A 20,734-nucleotide genomic window follows, 5' to 3' on the forward strand; every position below is an offset into this window, starting at 1 on the left:
GTCGGTGCCAGACCTTTTAACCCTTGAGTCAAGCAAATGTTATAAGAAGCTAGCCTGGCTTATATTTTGATGAGGTAATTGCCTGGGGCGATGAGCCTTTAAGAGAACAAAATGAAAGGTCAAAATAAAATAAAAAAATTCCTTCCAGTAGCACCTTAGAGACCAACTAAGTTTGTTCTTGGTATGAGCTTTCGTGTGCATGCACACGAAAACTCATACCAAGAACAAATTTAGTTGGTCTCTAAGGTGCTACTGGAAGGAATTTTTTATTTTGACTGTGGCAGACCAACACGGCTACCTACCTGTAACTGGAAAAATGAAAGGTGATGGACTATTGAGAGAACCTAGGAAAGAAGCCCTGTGCTGGGTTTTGTCCCTACTCTAGCACTCAAATACTTAGCAAGAAAAAGCAGAAGTCCGAGGGGAGAGTTTTGCTGTTATGTGAGCTAAAAGCTGGTGCAAAAACCTGTAGGCTGGAAAGGCAGAGAGAAAAGCCACAGCTGATTTCTGCTTGAATCCAAGGCTGTGGCTATGGGAGAAATGATACCCTCTTGGCATAGCTGTCAACCTTCCTTTTTCTGGCATTGGGAAACAGCCATAGCTGTCAACCTCCCCCCCCCCCCTTTTTTTTCTTTTGCAGTGGGAAACGGCACTGGAATAAGGGAATTTCCCACAAAAAAGGGAAAGTTGACAGCTAAGCCTCTTGGGGTGTTAAGGCTGTGAACCCCTCCATCATAGGCTCAGGTTGTAAATAAACCATATATCCTAAAGACACCACAGTCTCATTTTCAAAAGGAAACATGAACCCTGGGTAAGCGTCTGGAACCCTTGGAACCATTAGGGTGCCGTGCAACAATATGAAATTGTACACACTTTTTATAAATACGTACAAACAGGCCTTGGGATGTCTGTAAAATACAGTTGAAGTGGTTAATACATCACTGAAAACACAAGAGGCCACTTTGAAATCAATTCTGAAATAGCACTGGAGGTATGGCAAATAATGTTTCACCATAATGTTGGAGGGGCTGCACATGGAGAAAAGGGATTTTTGCTTCATATGTGGTGGAGCTGCTCTTTTGCATAAATGTACTGGGAAGAGGTGTTCTCAGAGTTAACTTGCATTCCCAGTTAGCCATTCCACCTAGGCCCAGCTGATAGCAGTCTTTTCAACTGAAAGTAATGAAGATTTCAAACAAAAGGATTTGGTTGCAGTGCTATTGCCCGTGGCTCACTTAGAATTAACTAGTCATTGGGAAAGTAACTTAGCTTCCACAAAACTTCATGATAAACAAATATGGTAGTGATGATGGATATTTATTAATATCCATCACTGTGTAGCCTTTAAGAAACAGCACAGAAGGTAACAAGGATGTCTGTGCTGTGCTGCGCTCTCACCAACCAGAAGAGGAAAACCAAAAGAGCTGGCACCAGGAACATTAAAGAAAGGAATGACAGAAGTTCTGTGGCCTTGATGTGACCCATGGGTTGCTTGTTGAAAACCATAAAGGTAAGACATTTCAATGAAGAAAACAACATTTCATGTTACAATTCTGTATGAGTACAGATGGTAGCTTGCAGAATGCATTCTGAATTTTCCTTGACTCATTGAATGACTTTTATGACATGTGTCCTTTTTCCAATGACAATATGTGACCCCAAGATGCAACATGCCTGATTAGGGACACCAAAACCTTGCATCAATGGAAAGTGACTGATCATGGTTTTATATTCTGTAATGTCAGGCAAGCATTCCTCTGGAATTTTATCTGGTTTCCTGCATGCTTCGTTGTTTCTTTTATTCCCTAGACACATAGTATTTTGTTGCATCACTTGACTTCCTCTTGTCAAGAACCAGAATATTGTTTGTTGAATAATCCCTCTGCTAGTATGTTGACTTCCATGTCTCTGACTTAATGATAGTACTTGATGAGTGGATGATTTGCCCAGTGGTGTTTATTGTTCATGCAAGTGTGACAACTACACTCATGTAGGCCTTGTGATCCAAGTCACTAAGGAGTCTGTGAAGAATTGCGCATTAAGACCATTATTTTCTACCTCCAATCAGCTGCTTGGTCTGTTTTTCTTTTTCTCTTACACGGGTTGAGATATGGAAGGTTACTGGATATGTGGAGAACATTTTTAACCATGGTATTTATCATCCATCCCTACTTTAATGTATTTATGCCATTATGGGAAGACATATATTCAGTGGATTTGTGTGTATTGCTCTCTGAGTAGCTTGTTATTTTGACTTCAGTACTTTTATACAAGCAAAGATCCTACAACATCAAGTGGACATGTCCAGGGCCCTTTTTCAGACAGAACTCTCTGGAATTCAGTTCCGGCACCTCTTAGGTGGGCGCCATTTGCATTCTAAGAGAATGAGGGAGGTGTTTATGGTGAGTTCCAGCACCTCTTTTTATTAATAAAAAATACAAAAATAAGACATGCCTATTTTTTGTATTAAGCCAGAACAACTTATTCCAGTGATTTCCAAACTTTTTGCCCCATGGAGAATTTGAAAATTGGAACCACTACCAGTTGGGGGGCTGATCTAAGTTGGGTTGTAAGAACAGCACTTGTACCACCATACAAATATATGGCAAAAAAAGAATAAAATGGTCATCAAATCCATATTTGGGTTGAAAGTAGGTCCCAGCCAGGTTTGAAAAGATTGAGAACCACCAGCCCATATAGTATAACTTATCTTTTTTTGGGGGGGGGGGATCCTGCAATAAATATGGGAAGCTTTCACTTGATTCTACTGCTTATCCAGAATGATTTTGCAGAGTTACTGCCTAGCACTACTGAATCACTGCAGTCAGCAGGACTGTGAGTATAATTTGTAAGTATATAATTTCTTCTTGTACAATTTCCCACCCCTCCTTTTCTTCTTCTTCTTTTTTGCATCTGCAAGGACTGCAGGAATCTCATTCGTTTGTGTAGCTTGTGGGAGTGGATTCCCTTTTGGGTAATTTTATTACCTTGTGCACATCATTCATATTAATTAAGTCATCAGGGTACAAAGTGATGCAGCTGGGATATTTATTTAAGCTTCACTCTGGATGGCATTTTGAAGGTGGTGATCATATGGGACATCTTTTTGGCCTGGTGTATGAATTAGTTGCCATATTCCAGATGTTAGTATAATTCTGTAATCAAGCAAAGGCTGGGCATGCCATGAGGTGAGACACCAAGCTCACAAGAGGAAAAGGCAGCATGAATTATTGGTTCAATAGCTGATATACTGGTTGCAGACTGTTGCTGCCATCTTGAGGAGAGTCTCTGCAGCATCAGTCTTCAAATGACTAGGTTGATTGATTATCTTAAGAGATATGGGGTTAGAGAAGGGATAGCATGGAACAGTAACAGTGACAGATAAACAAATGGGCAAACCCTCTCCGAATTTCACTTAGACTGATAAATCTTCAGTAAGAGCGCCAACAAACAGATTTCCAGAAAACAAAGATGGATGTGACTTCACAGGATAATAATGTGTTCAACAAATTTCACTTTTTCTTCTTGTTTGCAATTTCAGTTTTACTTGTTATATTTATTCACTAATCTGATTTGACCTTTGCTTCCATATAACTTGAATTGAATTTACATCTATATATCTAATATACCTAGAGATTCTCCATTATAATATACCTTAAGTAGAGGTAATACAAAGCATTACTGTACCTAAAAAACAAACAAACAAGGACTGCTACATATAGATCACATAAGCCGCCCCAACTGCAGTCTGAATAGCACATGACATGAGATTGCCTGGATCGTAGTTACCCATTACAGTAAATGTTTTCACTCACTTGACACCATAGAATTGCATTTCAACTCCCTAGTTCTAAAAAACACCCACCCACAGTTGATATGTTGGTATGAAAAACAAAACTAGAAACTAATAGTGATGGGATTTAGGGGAGGGCCATCTCATTGGGGAGAGCATCTTCTCTGCATTCAGAAAGTCCCAAATTCAACTCCCAGCATATGCAGGATGGACTGAGAGGTCACTAGTCCAAAAACACTGAGAATTTCTGCCAGTTAATGTACAATATTGAACTGGATGGAGCAATGTTATAAGGCAGCTTCCTTGGTTCTCATTCCTTCCCTAGGTTGATATTTCTTCCCTTTGCCAATGTCACAAGAATGGTCAAAAGTTTTGTGGCACTTCACTCCATATCCCATAATCTTTCCAGTAGGTGATCTTCAATGTCAGTCACATCAGAGTGGACTCTTTGGAAACAATGGTCAAGTTCATTTATTTCAGTGGGTTTGCTCTGAGTGTGATGTAGCTGGATATCACCCAAGGAACCTAATTTGTTGTCAACATGATCTTATCTATTCCTTCCAAAAGAAGTCCATGCCTTGACTAGCTCTAGAGAGGCACCAGCTCTAGACAGGGAATGCTTATAACTAAACTGGGTATAAAGTGATCCTTCCCTCAATTATGTCTAAACTGCAAAGCCATCAAAGCACCCCCTTTCCCTTATCATGCCTTAAAAACTATAATATGCAGAATGAAATCCAAGCATCTAAAGAGGCAAATAGGCCAATCATCTTGTGGGCAAAGAGTTTTCAGTATGTATTCTGTACTTTAAATGTAGAAACAGTAATAAAAACTGTGTTTGTATGTGTGGGTTGGGAACTAAGGAGGGCAGCTAGACTGGTAAAGAAAAAAGCATTTTATATGTGAAATAACACAGTGACACCAGATGGAGTTGTGGAGTTCCATTTTTGCCCACACGATTTCTCATTATAAAGGTTACAACACATTTTTCTGAAATGTGTCTAGATCCAGCCTAAAATATATATATTGTTTCTGAATTAAGAGGGGAGGGCAGTTATGCAAAAATTATAACATTTTCGAAATATTCACTATGCATCTCTGCAAATGATGAGACAAAGTACTGACGGGCTTTCCATTTTATTCATCAGGGATTTCTTATGTCCCACCTTATTTCCTGCCACCTCATCAGACTTGAGGTTCTAGCTTTCCAAAGACTCCTTAGTGTTCTTAAAGGCCCATTATTCTCACCTTTATCTACTAATAAGCAAATGGTGTTGGTTATATTATGGGTCTACTTACAAGGGAAAATGCAGCCGCCTCAGTGCCTCTACTGTCTGATTCTGAGGCCATCAAAGTTCAATTCCAATTACTGTTCTGTGATTTTGGTATGAGCCCTGTCTTTAAATAAGCCTTGGTTTTCTCAAGGTATAAACCTTTCCACATTGATTATAAGGCTTCTGTTACAATAAATTTCAAGCATATCATATCAATTAGAAGACTGGAAAAGTTATCAAAAGCCTATGGTTTTAAGAATAAAAACAGCAAATTCATCCTTTCAAATGTCATTTAACTTGACTTCATTATATGCTAGTATGGGCATGGATATGGAAAGTTCCAAAGGTTTGATTGCAGCAGCAAGCTGATTTTTTAAATAGGTTTACACTATCTATTCTTAAAAAACAGTCAAAACAAGAAATAATATCACAATAATAAAAGAAAGCTTTAAAAGACTGAATGGTGTAAACTTATTCCACAATAGAATACAAGGCTCATATATGTACTAAACATACCAAATATTCATAAATGTTGTCAAATAACTCAAATTAATGGGAATGTGCCAACCATGAGATTGTTGGTCATATAAATCATAAACATGCGCCAAGCAGAAGCAAAGTCAGAGGATTCCGCATCACCCCTGATATTTATGAATCAGTTTTTTAGAAATGGTATGAACATGACTTTTTTAAACCTTAGATCCATAGAATAACAATATGTATCCTTCCACCCTTGAGAGATCTCTAGACAAGCGGCAACCAACAGATATAGAATTAATTGTTGAGAAGTAAGGTCAGCATTAGTATCATCAAAAATGGATGAGACATAGCTTAGTGTCCAAAGTGACCTGTTTGCCAGCAATAAAACCAATCTCCATTACAACCTACTTCCAAAACTTATGTAATTACATCCCCACCACATATGCCAATATGTTCCTCATACCTTACAACTCTGCCAGCATAAGGGGGAACCAGATCTAAGAATATGAGTTAGTAGGACTGGGGTTAAGAACCAGTGGTTGACATCTGCTGGGGTGGCTTTCCACAGGGTGGGTACAACTACTGAAAACACCTTCTGTCTGGTTCCCTGTAGTTTCACTTCTCACAGTAAGGGAACCATCAGAACAGACATCCCCAACCTTCGCCCCTCCAGATGTTTTGGACAGAATACCCATCATCCCTGACCACTGGTCCTGTTAGCTAGTGATCATGGGAGTTGTAGGCCAAAACATCTGGAGGGCTGCAGGTTGGTGATGCCAGCACCAGAAGGTTCTTGGAGCTGGACCTCAAGTGGGTGGAGATGCTCCTTCAGGTATACCGAGCAGAAGCCATGTAGGGATTTAAAGTTCAACACCAACAATTTGAATTGTGCTTGGAAATGTACTGGGAGCCAATGTAAATCTTTTAGCTCTGGTGTTATGTGGTCCTGGCAACTGCTCCAAGTCATCAGTCTAGCAGCCGCATTCTGGATTAAGTCATCTTCAAAGATAGCCCTATGCAGAGTGCATTGTACTGTAGTAGTCCAAGCAGGAATACAGTCCTAGTAGGGAATATATCACAGTAGGGAATATATCATTCTTCTAGTTGCATAACATATAGGCAAATGAATTTTGATGATGCAATATATTTAAGATGTGCAATACAATCCGTATAATACATATCCTTATTTGATTGAGCAGTCATATTTTCCTGAACATTTATATCCTTCTTAAATATGATAAGTGAGGAGTTGCCATATGCTCAAAATCTCAATTGCATTCAGATATTGTGGCTTTATTATCAAAATATGGGATATTCATGTAGTCTGTTGTTCAACTCTCTATTCAGAGAACCCATTTTGCCATTGTGCCTAGCTCACTGAACACTGACTGGTGATCCATAGGTAAAAGTAAAGGGACCCCTGACCATTAGGTCCAGTCGTATCCGACTCGGGTTGCGGCACTCATCTCGCGTTAATGGCTAAGGGAGCTGGTGTACAGCTTCCAGGTCATTTGGCCAGCATGACAAAGCCGCTTCTGGCGAACCAGAGCAGTGCAAGGAAACACCATTTACCTTCCCGCTGGAGCGGTACCTATTTATCTACTTGCACTTCAATGTGCTTTTGAACTGCTAGGTGGGCAGGAGCTGGGACCGAGCAATGGGAGCTCACCCCGTCGTGGGGATTTGAACCGCAAACCTTCCGATCAACAAGCCCTAGGCTCTGTGGTTTAACCCACAACACCACCCGCGTCCCTCTATGGTGACCCATGGAGAGACCATAATCTTAATGTCTGTGAAGGTGAAAGAAGTTTTCATTCCCAGCAGCAGTTCTGAGGGACAACATTTTCACTAGAAAAAATGGCACATGGGGAAAGGGTTAAGCCTCTTCTTCATGCCATGGCATTGTCTGAAATGGAGCCCCACCTCTCTGCTGCCATTTTTCCTTAAGAAATTCAAACACATTTCTTGTATTCACTCACTATTGCTTCCTTCCCCGCAATCCCAATTCATTCTATTTTTCTCAGTCTTTATTATAATAACCAAAGTGATACTACCTATATACAGTAATGGTTTGTCTTTGTTGAATGTTAAATCAAACACTTTTTTTTTAATTTGGTACTTCTTTTTATAGTTATTGGTTGTAATTTGGTGCTAGAATATACATGCCCAAACTAAAAAATGCTTAAATGACAAGGACGTGAGTAGTTATTAAAGCTGAGATAATGCCTTTAAAGATATATTAAGTCTTAATGATCAAAGTTTTATATTATAGTATGAAAACTTAATGCTTGCTTTGCTGCCTGTGTTAGAAACCCAAGAGGATTAGAACTATATGAAGTTCAGGATATAAAAGCTTAAGCAAGCCAAGCAAGCAAACAAGCAAGCAAACAAACAAACAAACAAACAAACAGCTTTATAAATAAGTTAATGTTCCATTTCACCCACTATCAGGCCACTTTTATAATCAAGAATCCCCTTTGAACTAAAACAATAGCATTATCTGAGTCACATCTCATCTCCCCATGGCTTAGCAGAAAAATAATTATGGGAAACTGCACTGGAGTTGCACTGAATAATATAGAACCCCGTTCAAAAAAATAAAAAATAAAAAAATCAACAGCATTCAAAGAGATAATCCCCATGATACTTCATGGTTGAACAAGATACTGCTCCCATTTCTGAACGAAAGCCATGGTTGAGGGAATTTTCCACTCATTTGACTTCTATATCACAGGCCAATCCCTTTGACTTTCTTCTTCATCCTTAATGCCTCTAAAACTGCTAAAGAGACAGACTGTGGACTTAGGATTTCTGTGGCATTATGGATTTTATGGCATTTCTTTTATGGTGCCTTTTTAAAATACTTTGCAAGTATAGGTCAGAATCTAAGTAAGAAATTTAACAATTTATTAACTCTTCGCATGTAAACCGTACTCAAATACAGGACTGCTTTTGTATTATTTTATGGCTCTTACTACTAACATGCTGTGTTTTGGAATAGAGCAGCACAGTTCAATTTATCACAGACCTGGTGGTGAATATATTTTTAAACTAGAACCATGATGAGTTTTTGGTTGAATTGCTCTATCCTTAAGCTCTCCTTCGGCTTTTCCCTTCTGCTTTTGTCTGTGATTGCTGGTACACAAAACAATTATATACCCTATAATTCTATATTAGTGTATGTCTGTGTATGAATCATGTTATAATCATTTTAAGGTATCTAATAAAATGCTATTCAAATGCTTAAAAATGTAGAAATCCCATTCTCATTCTAGTCCTGGACATCTTTCTCTTTCTCATTCGGTGTTTGTTACTCAGTTATATCTTGTTTTGTTTGTTTTAGCTTCTGTACAAAATGATGCTGATGATAGTAATAATAATAGCCTACTGTTCCCCCCTCTATCAAAATAATAATTTAACAATATATCAAAGTGTTGTGGCTTAGATTCAAACATGATAGAAACTTTACAAAAGAATAGCATGCAAGTTTGAGCTCTGGAAGCTGTAATGCAGGGAAGCCTTTTGGTTTAATGCACAGCTCTTTTCACAGAACCATGTTTTTGTGACAGTATATAAATGAATACACCCAGTGGTTCATTGAAAACAATGCATGACTTGGTGGGGAAATTTAGAAGCCTGTTGCTAGGCGTATAACACATCAGAAATTGGAATTTGGAATTTGCTTAGAATCCCTTGGAATTTGCTACTTTGTTAATCAACATAATAAATATAGAGGGGCCCCAACACAACAATTCTATTCATAGAACCGGAACTGAAATGAGAGCCACTTGCTGGATCACAGCCTGCTAGATCAGATCAAAGGTCCTGCTACAGGTCTGCCAACTCAGGAAAGCAATTTAGGGGGCTAAGGTTGTGGATGATGTCACAGCATTACATCCAGGCATTGTGCATAATGTCACATCGTGCGAGACACCTGGATGTTGGATGTGATGCCCAGACGTGCTGTTGCACACAATGTCCGGGCCTTGTGTGGCAGTTCAGCTTCCATGGCTGGCAGTTCCTCTGCCTCCTGCTGTTGCCGTGGGCCCAGGGGCTGCTTCGTCTCCACAACAGGAGAAGGCGGAGGAGAACAAGCCGCAGTGTTGCTGGCTTGCACAACAGTGCCGTATCCAAGTGTCGTGTGTGACAGTGCTGCATCCAGGTGTCACCCACAACATTGTGACATCACACATGATGTCCAGACAAACATCAAGGGGGCAGTCTTCCCACCAACAAATATTGGGGGCTCCAAAGGGCTTCAGCTCCTAGGAGTGGGCGCTCTTATCCTGTTTCCCATGATAGTCAACCATATGCTCATGAGACAAGAGTTTTCTCTTGTTGCCCCTCCATACCTGGTACTGAGAAGGTTGCTGCCCTTGAAACCTAGAGCTTGAATGTAACCAATGTGAGTAGTAGACTGACTTTTCCTTCATGACTCAGTTGACAAGCCACATAAGCTGGAACCTCCGAGTATAACAGATATACAATTACAGAAATCTATACTATATAGCAAAGACAAGGCTGACAGAGTGAGGTTTTTTTAAAAAACAACTTAACTAATCTACATATGTTACATCTTTCTATTTTTCATAACACAGACTTATATAAAGTAAGATTTTGAAGGACAAAGAAGCTGTCAGAAAATGAGGTGCTATTTTTTATTATTATTATTATTATTATTATTATTATTATTATTATTATTATTATTTTAAAAAGATACTGAGGACTTACTTTTATTGTTCCTATAGTCTACCAATCATGCTGAGAAGCGCATTAACGGAAACAGCTTGTGTCTTCAAAAATAATGATGTTTTCCTTCATATTTTAAGTATTATATATGTTGCTTGGCATGTGGGAATAATAATTTGTCAGAATATTTCAGTAAGAATGTGAAAAAGATAATGCTTTATGTTGCTGAGTCTTCTTTTAATGATCCTTTGCAGAAGCTTTGACAAAACCTTGGTACGAAATAATTATATCCAACTTGGACATGATTATAGACATTACATTTGGCATAAATTAGAACATAAACAGTTATGCCTGAGCACCCCAAGTCAATTTAGTTTCATCATTCTGCTTTTTAAGAATGGCCAGCTAGATACCTCCAGGACACCCATAGCCCTCCCTTGCTTTGCCCTTTAGCAACCCATATCAATTTCTGATTGTGGCAGTTTCATTTAGTTTTCATTGGCTAATAGCTGTTGGTTGCCTTTCTCCTCTATTAAATTGTTTACCTCTTTTAAAAAGTGCTAGTGATCATCAGCATGTCTTGCGGTTGTGATTTCCATATTTTAATTAAACGTTGCATGAGAGAAAACTTTATTCTGATTGTCTTGAATCTACAGGCAATCAAATAATTTGGGTGACTCTAAGGCTGCAATCCTAACAATGTTAGTACAGAAGTGGGGTTAGGATTGCAGCCTTAGTCAGCATTCTACAATCAGGTGCCCTGGAGTTATTTCGGATTGAGTTCCAGTGGTCATGGATCATGAAAACTGGAGTCCAAAAAATCTGGAGGGCACCAAGTTGCAGAAAGAAACCTTAAGTTCCAGTATTATAAATCAAAGGAAAATGTTGCACGATCTCTCTACATCATTCATAATTTTCTAAACTTCTATCATGTGTCCCTTTAATCTTATCTCCCCCCCCAAAAAAACCCCCTCATTAAATCTCCAATTTAGGCCAAGTAAAACCTGTCTCATTATTCCGGCCGTTTTCTAGTTTTTCACCACATCATCTCAGATATCTCTGTGGTCTTCATCAGAGGCCCTTCTCTGTGCACCGACTTCAAGGAGAACGGGTCTTTTCAGTGGTGTCCCCCCATCTGTGGAATGCCCTTTAGGGAGATGCAGCTGGCACCAACCTTATCAATCTTTTGATGCTACACTAATACCTTTTTGTTTCGCAGGCCTTTGGTTACAGGTAGGTAGCCGTGTTGGTCTGCCATAGCAATAAATAAATAAATAAATAAATAAATAAATAAATAAATAATCCTTCCAGTAGCATCTTAGAGACCAACTAAGTTTGTCCTTGGTATGAGCTTTCGTGTGCATGCACACTTCTTCAGATACTTTTGGCCTTTGGTTACTTAATGTTGTATCCTATGGTGGTGCTTATCTTTTAGTAGGGAGGTAGAGCTTGTCCTGATTAATATATTGCTGGATGAGTGCCTTTTTGTATTTTGTTTTGTTCATTGTTTTAATTTTTCTGGTTTTAAATTCCTTTTATGTGTTGTATTTTACCATTTTTATTGTATAAAGAGACTGATCAACAACAACAACAACAACATTAATTCCTGAAAAATCGCCAGTTTTTCATTGTTCTTTGCTGCATAGGGAAGTGGGAACATTCTTAATAAAAAAAAGAATCTAATTTGTCCAATATTTTTTTCTACACTCACCAACTGTTCGCTTCTTATCAGGTTGCACAAAAATTTGGTCATTCAGTGGCTGATAATTTTTGCCGAAAGAAAGTAAATAGGATAGACTCAGCTATGAATGATTATAGTTGTCTATACCAGTGGAAATGTAATACTGAATTTGTATAAATTGAATTTGTCAGATTATCACAGTATCCCTACCTCAAATCCTTTAGCCTTGCCTTGTTGGGAAAGTCTTCCAAGCTAATAATGAACTTTGGTATTAGAAGTCATGGTAGGCGCTTACAAATTAATCCAGTTGCCACAATAAGAGACACTAATTGCTGTAACATGCCACTAGGGATGGGGCAGAAATTGGATTCAGTTTGCATTTTGTGTCGACCACAGCAAACTATGGCAAGTTCTTAAAGAAATGGGAGTGCCTGATCACCTCATCTGTCTCATGAGAAATCTCTATGTGCGACAAGAAACTACAGTTAGAACTGGATATGGAATAAATGATTGGTTCAAAATTGGGAAAGGAGTACGACAAGGCTGTATATTGTCTCCCTGCTTATTTAACTTAAATGCAGAATTCATCAGGCGAAAGGCTGGACTGGATGAATCCCAAGCCGGAATTAAGATTGCCAGAAGAATTAAAGAACCTTTTAATGAGGGTGAAAGAGGAGAGTGCAAAATATGGTCTGAAGCTCAACATTAACAAAACTAAGATCATTCCCATCACCTCCTGGCAAATAGAAGGAAAGAAATGGAGGCAGTGAGAGATTTTACTTTCTTGGGCTCGATGATCACTGCAGATGGTGACAGCAGTCACGAAATTAAAAGACGCCTACTTCTTGGGAAAAAAGCAATGACAAACCTAGACAGCATCTTAAAAAGCAGAGACATTACCTTGCCGACAAAGGTCTGTATAGTTAAAGCTATGGTTTTCCCAGTAGTAATGTATGGAAGTGAGAGCTGGACCAAAAAGAAGACTGATCGCCGAAGAATTGATGCTTTTGAATTATGGTGCTGGGGAAGACTCTTGAGAGTCCCATGGACTACACGAAGATCAAACTTATCCATTTTGAAGGAAATCAGCCCTGAGTGCTCACTGGAAGGACAGATCCTGAAGCTGAGGTTCCAATATTTTGGCCACCTCATGAGAAGAGAAAACTCCCTGGAAAAGACCCTGGTGTTGGGAAAGATGGAGGGCACAAGGGGAAGGGACGACAGAGGACGAGATGGTTGGACAGTGTTCTTGAAGCTACCAACATGAGTCTGACTAAACTACGGGAGGCAGTGGAAGACAGGAGTGCCTGGCGTGCTCTGGTCCATGGGGTCACGAAGAGTCGGACACGACTAAACGACTAAACAACAACAACATAGCTGATTCATGGTTTCCAAAATAATTTGCAAGCTATCCTTCAAGTTCACATTCCTGTGAATTTTGCACTGCAGTTCTCCTACCAAGTAATGGGTTAAAAAAATGTGTATACCAGGATAAAGTGTGCATAAACTTGCATACATATGTGCAATGAATTATATATGTGAAAATTGCTTTGCAAAAATGTATATATTAGGAGAAATTTATACTAAGATGGCGATGGATTTTCGCGAGAACTTTTTTGGGGGAAATACTGTTACAAACTGAGGACTGGATTTAGGATTCAAAAAATGAGAAACTGAAGGAAACTAAAATTGACAATTGGCCTATCCCTAAATGACCCTGTGGGATTGTCAACATAAAATAGTGCGCCACAGTTGCACTATATTTTTCTAGAGTTACCATGAATGCCCATTCCGCCCTAGAAAGGAGGGGGGGTTGCAGTTATCACGAGCCCGACGCTTGCTCTGGGGATGCTGCCATCCCCAGGCACTATTGGCTGAACTCTGGGCACGGTGCCCTGCCTGCCTGGCCAACCGGCGCAGTTGGTCAGGGCGTGCCCACTGCATTTAAGTGGGCACACGGCCAGAGTTCGTCCTCTTCGTTCGGGCTCCCATCGGATCAAGGTTTTCCCTACCCACCCACTCTTTAGGCTAGGTTCCTTCTTGACCTTGCTATGGACCACGTTTGGTCGCCGTTGAGGGGCCTGGTAGGAATTTTCCCACTTGGCAAATTGGCTCCACCTGGTGGTTTTCGCCTACCTCATAGCAAATCGTCACAACTTTGGTTTGGCGGTTAGGCATTGGATTATCTCGGGAAGGCTAGGAGGTGGGGGGGAGGTTGGGCCATCACCTCCCCCAAATGCTGAAGGGTACTTCGATAAAGGAGTCCGGGGGGCGTGTCCATGTCCAGAGCCGTGGAAGGTGAGGGCCTAAGGCACGCCCCATTTCGGTGATCACAGGGTGAGTTCCTAGCTGATGTGCAGCAGCAGGGCTCACCCATCTGTGGTTATCCCTTCCCGGACTGCCAGCACGACGTACTGGAGTCGGATATAGTTAGTTAGGTCCAATGCCTAAAGCCAATACCGCTCAACATCTGTAACCAATAAGGTTGTGGCCTTTTTCTTGCCCATTTAACCTTATACATTGTGTCTTGTGTTTTATTTATCACGGGAGGGGTCGGGATATTGACATGCAATTAGTTGTTTCCTTCTAGCAAAGTGTGTCCTGTTGCTGACCAGGTGTGAGTGAGTGCGCATGCACATGCATCTCCACACTGTCACAAATCTCTGGAGAAGGGAGGAAGTGGTAATGGTGTGGAGGAAAATCCCACAGGAAATTCTGTGCTAAGTTCTTCTGCACACTAAAAACGTGCCACATGGTAACCTCATACTGTTCCATGTTTTGTATAGACCCTCCTTTCTTATAGTATGGTTTCTTTTGTGGGTTGTCTAAACCTGTATAAAAAGATAGATATGCTGCAACTCTGCTGAAATATATGTGCCTCATCCGTGTGTATTTGGCAGATACTATGGAACTTGCACTTTTCCAAGTGATACACAATGTAAGTTCTGTGTTTGCGAGGAGTCAGTATATTTGTGTGGCAGCACCTGGAGTTCAGACTCCCTGAATAATGACATTAGACAGGTGCCCTCACTATATTTATGATCCCTGCTGAAAACTTTGTTTTTATTTCAGCCAGTCTTCCCACATATAGTTACCTATATTCTTGTAAATATTTTACTGGTTTTATATGTGTTTTAATGATCATTATTTTTGTTTTAATGATCAGTATTTTATATATGTTTTTAATAGTTTCGTGGATTTTAGCTTTGTTTGATCTACAATTTTATTATGTACGCTGCTTAGATAGCTCTTTGATAAAGCAGTTGTTATAACTTCCTTTAAGAAAAATAGGAGAGAGTTCTATAAAGGAGTGAAAAACTATTGTGAAAGCCTCTCACTTCTTTGACAATACATTTACATTATTCTTTGTTTCAAATACCAGTTTAATACTGGTACGTTCCCCCTGCATTCTTCCTGGAAGTCTACTGCAGGAAGTCTAGTAGAAATTTATGACATCTCTGCAGCTTGGAGGACTGAACTGCAATATTTACGTTTCCTTACAGATTCTTTTATTGGTCACCACTGGTCAACGCTCGAGTTGAAGTGAACCACAAATTCTACGTTCTGGCAGCAGTACAATTCCCAGGTGCTCATAATGCTATTTCCCACTTTGTGAGTTCTTGACTGGAGTCTTAACTGCATCTCTTTGTTACTGTCTCCCCCTATGAAATAAAAGGCCTGTGAAAAACAGCAAAGTGGTCCCTTGTTAACAATACCCTATATTAAAACCAGTGCAATCTTTCCCAAAACATTCCTTGCTATTTTATTATTTATCTATTTAAATTAGAAGAGTGTTTACTCAAATGTAATATCTATTTTAAGTATATAATAGTGGACCCTTAGCAATCTTTCTCCTTTCTGGTAAAGTGATAATGGCTGTATTTTTCACAATGAATCTTTTAATGGTTGTCCTCACTTCAAATAAACCTAATATCTGTTTGAGTAATATCTGTTTCTTGCTCCAAAGGCATGAAATTAAATGATACCATTCACCTCATTTTGAAATTGTAGTTCATTCAATACACTCCAGATGGCACACAGTGATGATAAAATTATGCATATGCTGTTTTGAGGGATTGGCTATGCAAACAAAAGAGCTTTGTTTTCTGAGGCTTTAGTAATCACCTTCACAAATTTCTCTATTACCTGCCCCCCACCAAAAAAAGGGGAGGCAGCTTGGCCACTGTTGATTCATTAAAATTTCTGATTTACCACTCTAAGTACAAGCCTAAATTTGCAGTATAGAAAAAGGGACACAAGTTCACATGCTTAATCTATTAAACACAGAAGTCTAACATCCAAAATAAACAGCATCACAACAACCCAGTCCACCAATCCAGAAAGTCTCATTTGAACATCATGCAAATATATTTATTAATTACAGATATCATTAAGCACATTAATTGGTTTTTTTAAATCCAGCTGTGCCTTGTCTACTCCTGGTAGGTACCACAACCAAGTTAAGGAAAGATCATACCTGACCACTTGATTGTGCTAGGAAGAAATGTAATTTCTCTCTCATCTGTTCGGCTTTATTTCCTGAGAACATAGCAAAAGGTGTATCAGGTTTTTGAGCTGTACTGCCCCATTTTCTGATGTTTCAGCAGCAGAGGAAAGGCCAGAGCTCAATATAAAGATCAAGTGCTTTGCATGTAGAAGTTTCCAAGTTCAATCCCTGGCATCTTCAGTGAAGTGCTCAGCTAGCAGGTAATGGAAATAACCTCTGCCAGAGACTCTGGAGACCTTCTGCCAGTCAGAGGAGATAAGTGTGGGTTAGATGCACCAATGCCCTCACTCAGTATAAGACAACTTCGTATATCCATATATAACAGTGCATGGCTCTGCATCTGTTTCTCAATTCATGTGAAAGTGTAAGTTTATGGTTTGAAAGTAGAGCTACTTGCTTCTCTCCAAGTCTTGAATACTTAATAAGTTATGCACGGGGGTGGGGGGGAGTTGTAGAGTTTAGAGAACTGGAATATTATATTGAGAAATGGGATGATTGTGGGCTGGATTCAACCACTGAGTCCTGCTAATGGAAGCCAGCACAAGCTCTTCTGCTAACACAACAGGTCCTTTTGTTCCTTTTATACCCCTTGCATGTCCCACATCCCCCAAATTGGCTCATCCCCCAAATTGCACTCCCCTGAACAGTGCAGCAGGGAAAGGGAGGATAATTCCATATGACAAACTGAAATTCTTGTGCTGGTGGAATGATTTACTTAGCAGTATGGAGAATTGCTCCCTGTGATTCCAAGTAAACATAAGTGGGTGTGAGTGTGAATAAGGTTCATGCAGTAGGCTATTATGCTGGTGACACCTTGCCACAAATTTCCTAATGCCTTCTCTCAGCACCTTCACATAGATATGAATAAAATTCATATAGATATGGAATAAAATTGGGGACACATCATACTCTGTCATACTCCACAGTTCCATTGCTAGAGAACTGAGGCAAAGTTACCTACAGGTAGTTCTCTCCTCTGAAACCAAACCTGAACGTAGGAACTAAACCACCATAAAATGTTGCCCCACACAATACTGTGATCAATGGTTAGAAAAGCCTCTGAGATATCCTGGAGGAAGCAACAAGTTCACATTCCCTTTGTCGTTTTCCTGAACGTTATCCACTAGATTCTGCCCCAAAACTGCAGGCTGCAATGGGTCAATTTAGGCTAGGAAAGATCCCCTGAAAAGAATGACATTTTGAAGACGATAGAGCGTGTCCTCCATAACAGAGGGCACATGTTGCGGTGCGACCTGGTCACCTGACCCGGTGATGTGGGTGGTAATCTGAAAGCAGTCATAACCCCTGATAGGTCGGTCCCATGTTGCTGTGGTGCAATCTGACCAATGGGATGTTGCAAAAAGCAGCAATGTGGGACCTGTTTAAGCCCATGCAAAGCTACTGAGCTTCCTCTTTGGGGCTTTCGCATCGGAACACCCACCCACCTCTCCCTATATTTAGGGCTTGCGCTTGACCTTGCTATGCTGTTGTGTGTCATCTGCCATTGAGGCAGGGGCACGGCAGGAATTTTCCCCACTTGGCTGATTGGCTGGTGCCATTTGGGTTTCACCTGCCGCAAAGCAATTAGTCACAACTTGTAAGTTGCGGATAGGCTCTGGTTCAGGTGATAGGCGTGGCATGTGAGGTGGCCATGCCTATGTAAATGAAGGATATTCCGGTAGAGGAATCCAGGGACTCATTGGTTTGGCAATTCCCCAAAAGGGGTCTATCCTACGCCCGAGTCCAGGGGACATCAGGGCGGCTGATTGGTGTTCCAACCAGCAGCTGTCCCTGGTGTTCATCCTTGGCTGTCCTATGAACGTGGCTCTGGGACAGCACTGCCTGCAAGGGTGCAGGGAGTTAGTCGAACCAGAACCTATGCAACCACTCACTTGGTTGTAATCAATAAAGTTGTGGCCTAAATTTCTGCCAAAAACCAAACCAAATATCTGACTCTGGTGTGAATTTATTTGGGGGAAGGTAAAAGGTCTAAACACGCAACACTTGGTAACTTGAGTGACTTTTTTTTAGAACAAATAAGGTGGAACGGTCTATAATATTTGGGAATATGAGTGTTCAATCCATTAAGGATTCAGTTTTCTGCCTAAGGTAATAAGTTCAAAGGTATGTGGTGAGCAAGAGAGGATCTTTTGTGCATATATCAAGTGGACAGTCCTAATTTTTATGTAATGCTAATTTGTCTAAGTAGTAGCAGTACCTCAGGCATAGTATTTGCTCTGTCTGGGCTCTAAGCCAGCCAAATTAGGATGTTTCTTGGATGCTTTGAGTAGGTCAGCTGGGGCAGAAGGTGTCTGCTTTTTCTGGAATTCTCATGCTGACATGCATAACAAGCAAGAGGTTCCCTTATTATGAATGAATGTGGGTGGAAGTGATCAATTACATGCTATAGCATTTTTGCCTTATATACTTAGGCACACTGCATTCCTTCCTGGGCAAACTGGACATAGTGGCATACTTAAAATGACAGCAAGGCTCAATAACAGGAATTTATGGCATTGTGTTTTTGGCACTAGCTAAAGACTTTGTTTACCCAAGCATTTGTTGGTCAATAATACCAGCCTTGTAGTACTTATTACTGTGGACGTAGATTCAGGTAGGTAGCCGTGTTGGTCTGACGCAGTCAAGGTGCACCTTAAAGGTAAAGGTAAAAGGACCCCTGACCATTAGGTCCAGTGGCAGACAACTCTGGGGTTGTGGTGCTCATCTTGCTTTACTGGCTGAGGGAGCCAGCGTACAGCTTCCGGGTCATGTGGCCAGCATGACTAAGCCGCTTCTGTCGAACCAGAGCAGTGCACGGAAACGCCGTTTACCTTTCTGCCAGAGTGGTACCTATTTATCTACTTGCACTTTGACATGCTTTCGAACTGCTAGGTGGGCAGGAGATGAGACCGAGCAATGGGAGCTCACCCCGTCGCAGGGATTTCAACCGCCAACCTTCTGATTGGCAAGCCCTAGGCTCTGTGGCTTAACCCACAGCGCCACTTTCGTGTGCATGCACACTTCTTCAGATACACTGAAACAGAAGTTATATAAGGGTCTGGTGACTTCTGTTTCAGTGTATCTGAAGAAGTGTGTATGCACACAAAAGCTTATAACAAGAACAAACTTAGTTGGTCTCTAAGGTGCTACTGGACACACACACACACACACACACACAGAGAGAGAGAGAGAGAGAGAGAGAGAGAGAGAGAGAGAGAGAGTGTGTTTTTAATATATTGGTTTTATTGAGATTGTATCCATATGGTTGTGAACCACCCTAGATTTTTCAACTAAAGGGTGGGATATATATAAAGACTCTCAGAAAATAGTAAATAAGACTACATTTTATACTAGCAGGGGTTGGTGGGACTTGTGGTAGAAAACATCTGGAAGGACCAGTTTGGCAAAGTTTGGCCCAGCTCTTCTATCAAGTAGCATATACTTGATATTTGAAGAATATATGTTTGCAGATTTGTGTTTGTGTGCAACACATATCTTACTACTACTAAAATGCAAGTGCACGGTATTTTCAACTTGCACTTACAGAGCTCTTTAAACCTGCTGTGCTTTATCTGTAATGCTCTCAGACCCAGCACCTCAGTCCTAAGCATATTGAGCTGACAAAGTCCAATTGATTTCAATGGAACCTACTTCCAAGTCAGTGTGCTTAGGATTGCAGCCTCAGTCATGCAAAATCCTGATAGCATTTTCTGGGACTTCAGAGCTTCAGGATTATACTGTGTAGTCCAAATGAAATGCTGAAGGGTAGGAAGATGAGTGTCAGTGTTGGTTTCATGGTGAATAATGTTCCCGGAACATGAAACAAAATATCTCTGGGGCTCCTTCAATAGTAAAATCATTACTGCTGCCTTTAAAGAGTGACAAATTAATGTCTCCACTAACAAAAAGATTACCTCCTGTCCCCATGGCAACGACTCCTCCAAAATACGAAAGCCTCAAGACAAATGGTAGTCCATTTAGCACAGGAAACGCACAAGTTCCAAATGGAGCTAGCAGGGGTTCTTCACCTACAACCGCCATTGCAATCCGCTGTATTTATTTTAGGTAGCTAGTTTTACCGACTCAGGAATTCCACTGAAATGCTCTTTTGTAAATGTACCGGTCTAGTTAAGAACTGCATTGTGCGAAGGGTGGAAAAGGTTTACTTTCTTGTAGTTTCACACATTGATTCTGATGAACATTTCATGCAAAAAGAGTTTCTGAAGTAGAACATTTCAGAATTCATGAATAGTAATTGAGCCCTTTAGTTCTGCACTAAACTTAAATCCATTATTCTCCATTTAAAGCAG

General features: G+C 40.4%; 1 long non-coding RNA gene across 1 annotated transcript; it reads left to right on the forward strand.

Moving 5' to 3' along the window:
- Positions 1-2,788: 2,788 nt before the first annotated feature.
- Positions 2,789-15,607, forward strand: LOC117045039. The gene is made up of 2 exons (XR_004426389.1): positions 2,789-2,848; positions 15,421-15,607. It is a non-coding gene; the product is annotated as an uncharacterized LOC117045039 (long non-coding RNA).
- The last annotated feature ends 5,127 nt before the right edge of the window (positions 15,608-20,734 follow it).

This window comes from Lacerta agilis, chromosome 4, assembly GCF_009819535.1.
Source record: "Lacerta agilis isolate rLacAgi1 chromosome 4, rLacAgi1.pri, whole genome shotgun sequence".
NCBI lineage: Eukaryota > Metazoa > Chordata > Lepidosauria > Squamata > Lacertidae > Lacerta > Lacerta agilis.